General features: G+C 34.9%; 1 pseudogene across 1 annotated transcript; it reads left to right on the forward strand.

Moving 5' to 3' along the window:
- Nucleotides 1-4,814: 4,814 nt before the first annotated feature.
- LOC149245424 (uncharacterized) lies at nt 4,815-8,247 on the forward strand (annotated as a pseudogene). Its single transcript, XR_016266507.1, has 6 exons — nt 4,815-5,222; nt 5,444-5,826; nt 6,269-6,499; nt 6,599-6,684; nt 6,850-6,941; nt 7,087-8,247. The product of XR_016266507.1 is annotated as an uncharacterized LOC149245424 (transcript).
- Nucleotides 8,248-8,775: the final 528 nt, after the last annotated feature.

The following is an 8,775-nucleotide window of genomic DNA, read 5'->3' on the forward strand; positions in this document are numbered from 1 at the left end:
ATAACTTTACCTTAATTAACTTGATTGGAAGAATTTCTTTGTTACAAAACTATCTGAACTTCCAAAACTCCCACCCACTTTTCACTATCATTTATGACTTCTATCTTTGGCCCAAAGTTAACTGTTTTGATCAGTTAGAAAACTGATTTAGTTACCGATACCACTTTTTAGTATTTTAAAAAGTCAGAATAAAAATAATAATGAATTTTTAATTACAAAATTTAATATTATATATAATATTAAAATTATCCCATTTTAAAGTGAAATTCCCTTTTTCACAAAACTTTACAAAATATGCGCTTCGGGCCTTTTGATCCTGCAAACAAAAATAAATATAAAATCATATTATAAATTTAAAATGACGTGGAGGTTCGTGCGGGACCCGCCTTCATTGCGTGACGTTGGAAAACCATCGTTGGTTCTGCGGACTCCTAGTGGTTTCAAAATAGGTTGAAAGTCCGCATTTGATTTGAACCGTTGTTTTTTCGATGAGTTGTTTTATCAAAACCACCGAACGCGGAGCCCCTCCTTTAAATCCCAAGAGGGCTGGGGTCCGCATACCAAACCGGCAATCTCCATCCGAGTGGTGCAGGTGCTATATCAGAATTGGTAAGTTGTAGAATTTATTTATTTATTTTATTTTATTTTATTTATTTATTTATTTATTATTATTATTATTATTATTTTAAATGAAATTCGAAAAACTATTAATATTAACTCTTAAAATTTTCCATACTTTAGCTGCTGCCCTCTTATGAGATAAAATAAAATGAAATGAAGGGTGTTAATCCAGTCTAAAAACATATAATCTGCTTGAATTACTGAATTACTGCACCAAGATCAGATGAGAGTTTATTCCAGAGGTCCTCTGCACCCTGCCTTTTATCTAAGTCAACCACAAATGCACTCTTGCTTCTTTGTTTATTTTTGACACAATCTCCATTGGCTAAAGCTAGAAGCCGAAATATAGTATGGCATGGATGGTCAATAGCCATTTTCTGAACAAACTGAAACTATGGGATCCTTGACTATCTTTTGTAGCACCCATTCTTGATGCAATCTGATACACTAAAGGCAGAAATTTATATGATTAAACCTGTTTTATTGTCTTGAACAAGGAATTGACCACATTCTGATTGGTTGATAGGTTGAACCATAAGGGGACAAATCGAGATACCAGGGATCTATTTGCTTCTCCCCTGTGCATTGTATGTTGTTTCTGCAATTTAACAATTCTTCCTGTTTTCTCTCCCTTGGTCAAATTTTTAATTCTTTTCATAAGAGCGTCCAAGTCTTTAGCCTTGTGTTGCCTAAGACGAAGCGTAGCTTGCCATTCACTCAGAAGTTTGGTTAGAGATATCTGCTTGCCACAATTGTCCAAATACAAGTGTTCACGCTGTAATAAAATATAAGTGTTCAAGCTATAACAAATTCTTGAAGGAATTTGGAAGCAGTTACAAATTTAGTCACCGGGACAAGTCAATAGGGTGGAGTTTGCATGAAAAAACCTTCTGCAATTTAGCTCCACAAGATTTTGCTACCAACACATTCAAACACTCCATTATTTCTCAACTAGAACATGACATGATTAACATGCAGCCAAAATATTAGCTCTTTTCCGTAAGACACTTCTTCTCTCCAAAAAGCTAAAACATGATAATGGAAGTGAAGAATAATTGAAGGAACCCCAAACAACCAAAAATGTATAGCTAAATATTCATCGACAAAATTTGAAAGAAAATCAGAATTGCAAGTGGGTAGTGATGATAATTGAATGCCTACCTCTAAGTACATGACTCACAGTGCTAGAAACTCACTCAATCACCCTAAAATCCAGAGTACACAAGCTATGATGATCTTAAGTCAAAGTTGAAGTCTACCATTTCATGCACAATCATGAAAAAGAATTTTCGATGAGAGCATGTGTAATTTGGTAGATTTATCAAGCGTGTGGCGGATCTGGGTACTTTGCGCCATAATTGTGAGTTCTCCATGAGCCAGTTTTGACACTTGAGTTGTGAATATTTGAACAGGCATCTGAAGCATTGTGGAATGATCTTTAAAACATGGAGCGGTAACCTATATAAGACCCTCCCAAGTGCCAAAAAAGTCTCTTCCGAATGAAGCTTCAGATGAGTTTCAAAGTAAAGAAGGTTGGGAAACCTTCAAAATTATTGTTTTAATGATGTGCTGATGGTCTACCAGAGGTTTTAAAAACTCAAGTGCATGCTTGTTTTCAAAGACACTCAATATGTTGGCCAGGAGTAGTTCAAACTTGAGCCATTATGAGTTTTAATAAGTCGGTGGTTCCCAGAAGAGAGTTGCAAGTTGACCAAATCGAGTTTTCAGAGTCATCTGGTATGCTACCGCATGTGATTTTGAACTCCATTTTCTTTTATTAGAAGAAAATTTTGATAGATCCAAAAGTTAAATTAAAGTGATAATCTTAGATAACCAATTCAATTTTTTAGAGTAAATTTTAAATATAAAAGAACACCAAGCAAAGCAGGGAAGTATCAAACCTAAAGAGCTTAACAAAAATTGGTTTTAAAATCCAACATTTATCTTTCCAATAAAGAACTAAGTTCAAGCAATAAAAGCAAAATAATGATGAAAAATTCAGAAAGGGGTCTCCAATTGATGTTCAACTGGGGTTTGTTGAGACCTCAACTAGTATTCATGTAAGTAGAGTGGATTTAATAGAGTATATGGCTTAGGAGTAGTGTTGTAGTTTTTGGATGATTATATGAGGAGTGTTGGACACACTTGTTAGATGGTTTTTGCATTTGGAGCTTTCTTTATGGATAATATCACTTTTGAGCTTGGCATGTTTACCCTTGGAGTCTAGCACTCCACATAGTTGAGTATAAATGTGTTATTGAAGGTTGCATGTAAGGGCATAGTCTCACATATGTATTGTTGGCCTCCCTTACCTTATCATAAACATGAAGGAAGGAGAGAGTTCATCCTACATTCACAATTCATTCTTGTGAAGATGTGATCAAGAGGAGCACACCACTTTCATTTTTCTATACTCTCTCTCTTTTGGAGTTGATAGTGTTTCATAAACTTGTTGGGTATCTTGAATACTAAGGTTAGGGTATCATACCCAAGAGATTTGGAGATTAGGGTTTTGAAAAGAAATTTTAGGTTGTACTTGTAGAAGAAAAGAATAAGAGGAGACACCTTGTTATGGAGGACATGCTTGTATGATCCATGCTTGTTGGATCTCCTTGGTGTGAGCTAGGGTTTTCTTGGTGTCCCCCAACTAGGGTTTTCAAGAGCTAGAGAATTGTATTAGCCTTGCAATAAGGCTATGATATGCACATGAACTTCATCTTTATGTATATTAATGAAGTTTCCAACTATCGAATATTTGTCTTAATGCAAATTTAATTTTCGACCATTTATATGCTTCATAGTTTTAAATTTCTAGCTCTATATGTCTTGTTGATTTAGCATAAGCTAAAGGTGTTAAGTGCTTTAATATTTTAATTAAATAATGTAACAACAAATTTATAAATGTGTTTACAACTATCATATGTGTTTGTAGATTTATTAAGCATGATAATATTATCCCATAGAGTTGAAGGTTATTGAAGCATGTTGGTATCCCATCTTTTGAATTGCCTACTGGATTGAGAATATTAAGGATTGAAATATTGTTCATTGTTTGCCATTGATTTGATTATATTTCATAATAGCCTAAGGCTAAAAATTCATACGATTAAGATATGAGAAGCCTCTAAAAAAGAGATGATATTTCTAAATTGTATTAAAATCATTATTATTGGTTTGCTAAGAATTTTCTTAAAAATATATATAATTTTATCAAAAATAAACAATTCAATTATATTCATATGTATAATTACTTTGTAATCTTTAAAAAATAAATAAATATTTAAATTTTTAAAATAAATATAAAACCTCTTGCTATATTTATATATCACACACAACATAAATAAAATCAAAATGTAATTATTTAAAAGTATTAAACAATAAAATTAATATAAGTCAAAATCAAAATGTAATTATTTAAAAGTATTAAACAATAAATTAATATAAGTCAAAATTTCTAAAATAAGAATAAAATTAAATATTTTATAAAACTATATTAATCACAATTAAACCAGAAAAATAAACAAGTTGCATGCAATTATATTAATATAGATAGTCTCTTTATAATAATTTTAGAATGCTTTGTTTTAATTAGTTTAAAACAAATATAAAGTCTTTGGTAAGTTAATATGGCCAGAACAGCACAAATAAAATCTTTGTCAATGTAAAATAATATTAAATAATATGATTAATATATACTAAATTCTCAAAATAAAAATAAAATGTAAGATTTTATAGTTGTATAAGACTATATCTAATATTCACATTTACATTTACGAACCAACAACATATAAGTTGTGCCGGGAGGAGCTCTACTCATGACCGATGACATTGATGATTTGTGGCAGCAATCCCCTGTAAGCATTTGAATCACTCTAACATTAACCTGTTGCTCTGTTTTAGTTTTTTGCTGCTTGATCGACAAAAACGGAGTTGTCTTTAGTGTGACTTTTTGGAGATTCCGGTGACGGAATCCGGCAGAAAAAATTAAGGTTAAATCTTGATTTGTATGATTTAAAATGGTTTTTAACTGCATATTTGGATTCAGCACCCTAAAAAATCCCTGGGATGCTTTGATTATATAGAAAATACCTATCAAACTTGCGATTTCAATAAATCTCTGCCGAATTTTGACCAGAAAAACCCACAAGATAAGCTTCCAAAAAATCCCCGTAAAACAACTCCGAGAAAAACTCGTTGCTCTGTTTTCTTTATTTGTTGTTTGACAGTTTGTGAGCGAATATATCGTAGATTTGGACGGCGCGGTATTAGTTAGGGTTAGAACCAAGGATAAGAACCCTAAACGTGGGCTATATATACCCTTTCATGCTTACACTCCTGTGCCGTGCTTTGTATGCTGCTTCGTTGTGGGGTTGGTTGGCAGTGCGGCGGCAATTATTTTGGCTGTGGCATAGCATGGGCCGTGTTGTGGTTACTCTCCGATGCCCTGTCATAGGGATGAAGACCACATTGTTTCAGACGCTTGTTCAAGGGCCGTGTCTTCCCCTGTTTCTGCCGCTTTTGAAAGGAATGCGTGTTGTTGTAATCTGGATCGTTTTCTGGACTCTGCAACTCCAACAGTTCCTCTTCAGTATCTGCCCAAGGTACTTGCTTTGAAACCCTATTGTGATAGCCTCCAGTCTATTTCCCATAATTTTCTAGTATTCCAAGTGTATTTATTTTATCCCTAGTAATGTTAGGCTTGTAGGCTTGTAGGATTTTGATATCTTCTGTTATGAACCCTGTATTTCTAACAACACAATGTTTTCTAGCTATTCTGTCATTGGCTCTTCATTGATAATAAGAATAATTTTTGGTTTCACAGACATTCATGAAAGGATGGAGGGATTCTGAAGCCAAATCCATGCCCTTCTTCAGTCTTGGTGATCTGTGGGACTCGTTCAACGAGTGGACTGCATATGGTGCTGGAGTACCGATAGTGTTGAATGGAAGTGACACTGTTATGCAGTATTATGTACCGTCTCTTTCTGCCATTCAGCAGTGCTGTTATGCAGTATTATGTACCGTCTCTTTCTGCCATTCAGCAGTGCTGTTATGCAGTATTATGTACTGTCTCTTTCTGCCATTCAGCAGTGCTGGAGTACCGACAGTATTGAATGGAAGTGACACTGTTATGCAGTATTATGTACCGTCTCTTTCTGCCATTCAGCTTTACACTCACCCTTCTGGACCTAATATTGGCACCAGGTAGATTATCCAATTAACCAGTTATTTTCATAGGATGTCATGTCAAAGGGAAGTTCCTTAATATTTTGTAAATCTGACCACAGCTGAATGCTTTTGTATAATAATAATATGGTAAATAAGGCATAATATACACCGTAGTTCCTGTTGTTTTAACTTTAACAATTTAGCTCCTGTTGTTTAACAATTTTTTTGAAGAAATCTATCTTTGCAAACGATTCTGCTCTAATGCTGCTCCAGACCATGAAAATACTGCATGCTTCGGTGGCTCTCTATATAAGTTGTGTCATATATGAGACATGAGACAAGATTTTGCCTGTCACAATTCAGTGTTAATGCACATGTCTTTCATTGGAGCAATATCATTTAAAACTTGATAACGTTTGGACACGTGATTCACGCTGGCTCAGTTGAGTCCTGAACATGCTCTGTTTTGTTTTTGCAGGCGCCCTGGTGAGGAGAGTGATGCAAGTGATGATTATAGAGATACAGGTAGTGAAGGTAGTAGTAGTAGTGATGAAGCAGAGCGAGACTCAAAATATGGCGGGGCAATAGAAGTCACTCTAAAGCTGCACAAGAAGGCTTTTCTAGTGATGATGGTGAAGGAAGCAGTTGCCCTTCATTTCAATATTTTGAGCGAGCAACTCCATATAGTCGTGAGCCTCTGGCTGACAAGGTAAGATCCGGTTATGCATTTATTTTGAGGAATGTTTTATTTCATGGTGTAGTTTCAATTGCGAGGTTAAAATTAATATCTGTTAACTGGATGTTGCAGATTGGAGATCTTGCCAAGGACTTTCCACAGCTGAAAACCTCAAGAAGCATTGATCTGTTGCCAACCAGTTGGCTATCGGTTGCGTGGTATGCCATCAATTATACTTGTGCAATCCTTGATTAAGTTGGTGTGGAGGCCAGTTAGTTATTAAGCATTCCTGTTCTATTGGATATTGTTCAATGCGATCAGTAACGTCTAGATGAATGTTCATTATCTACCGCTATCTAATTAAAACAAGAATTTCCTTACAGGTACCCGATATACAGGATACCAACAGGTCCAACCTTGCGAGACCTGGCTGCCTGCTTCTTAACTTTTCATTCCCTTTCAACTCCTCTAAAAGGTTTGATTCATCTGTTTTCTATTTTCGTTCCCTCCATCTTGTTGCTAGTTTGTTCACATAGTTTTCATATCAGTAAAGCATGTTGATGCTTTTTGAATTCTGATTTTCTCACTCCGCATTTGATCTCTAACTGATGTTTTGGCAGATGGTGGCAGTATTCATGTAAGTACTGGAGGGAAAAGTGTTCCTGTCACTCCGATCAGCAATTCTGGGGGTTCTCCAAAGATAGCTTTACCAGTATTTGGTCTCGCTTCTTACAAGTTGAAGGGGACAGTGTGGAGTACTAATGGCAACTGTGAACGACAGCAGGCTAACTCTTTGTTTCAGTCAGCTGATCAATGGTTGAGATTACATCAGGTGAAACTTCCAGAATATGATTTTTTCCTTTCACCTGGTTCTTCATATGGAGCATGAACTAGACACATCCATAACAATGGGCTTTTTGTTGAAACGAAAGAATCAGTTGGGTTATGAATGGCTTTTTTTATTATAGCCATTAGTAAGGCCAAATACCAGGAGTCAGTGGAGTGTGTGAACAAGCAAGTTGAGGGTTGTTCACAAATCTTCGTCTATGATCTCCTCAATATAGTCAAAAGATAAAAATATAAACATTCTCAAAAAGTTCTGCAATAGAAAATGAAAAAATGCAAGTCAAAACTCGTACCAAAAATGTATATTTAAGAGAGAATGGGTTTTTGGGTAAACCTTTGGCTTGTCTGCTGTAAGAGAAAATTGATGGAAAAAAAAGTGAAAAGAAAAAAAGAATTGCCATTTGTGAAATAGGAGGAAGAGGAAATGCTGAAGGAGATGAAATGTCCTGCATTCCAAACTCTATGTCAGTACGGGAATGTCATAAACCATTGCAGGTTGAATTTTAAGTCGTGCAGTTTTTTCTCTTCCTTTGATTTCAATTCAGGTACGCTTGTTCTCTGGGACGAAAGTTCTTGGATGTGGTTGCAGACGACTATCATCCAATGTAGACTGCCTGAGTAGATATTTAATTTAAATCCAAACTTTTGACATGAAAACACTGATTTGTGATGATGGGCTGACAATGGATATTGTCTAGAGTGGTTTCTGAAAAGCTGTGTGCCCAGTGGTGGCAATTGCTATTACTGTGAGAGCAGTCGTTGGTTTTTGAGTAATTGTTGAGAGCATTTGAGTATTTTCTCCAAGGGATTTTCGCTACATTAAAACAAATTGTGGCTAGTGTAGGATCAACTTTTGTCCTATCAGGTTCTCTTTGGAGTTGACGGATTAAGAAAATAAGAAAAAAATGAAAAGAAAACCTTTGATTCTGAGTCAATATTAAGATATTTTGTGTCAATTTGCTTCCAATGGTTGATGAATGATTTGATTTTCTTCAACGTGATTAGAAAAGTAGTTATCAATATTTTCCCAGTAGTGATCAAAGCATGACGTGAGTTATCTAATTATTTTTTCAAAATTTCCATTAGTTAATTATTGGGGATGACTAAGTTGCAGAGAGAGCTTTATGTCGATCATATGATTGTTATTGTGTTATACGTCAAGGTGGGAGAAAAAGAAAAGTAAAAGATCAAAATTATGAGAATTTAGCATGAACATTATTTTCATTTTTTTGAGTTTTATGATCAACTATTGTTAGGTGAGTGTTCTCATAGTTGACTGTAAAGATCGTTGAAGTAGTGGGCTTAGTGGCTTGCTATGTTTGTATTGCTTTGATATATATTTGAAATTATTCAGTGCTGTTCATTTGTCATACTTTGGACATATCTTGGGTGGATTTATCTTTTCATTTAAGGAAATGTTTAGGAAAAGTATTATGTTGCTGGAGTTGTGAAGTGAGATTTTA

The sequence above is a fragment of the Pinus tabuliformis genome, chromosome 7 (assembly GCF_031772625.1).
Source record: "Pinus tabuliformis cultivar Carrire ecotype Pingquan chromosome 7, CPIR1, whole genome shotgun sequence".
Lineage (NCBI taxonomy): Eukaryota > Viridiplantae > Streptophyta > Pinopsida > Pinales > Pinaceae > Pinus > Pinus tabuliformis.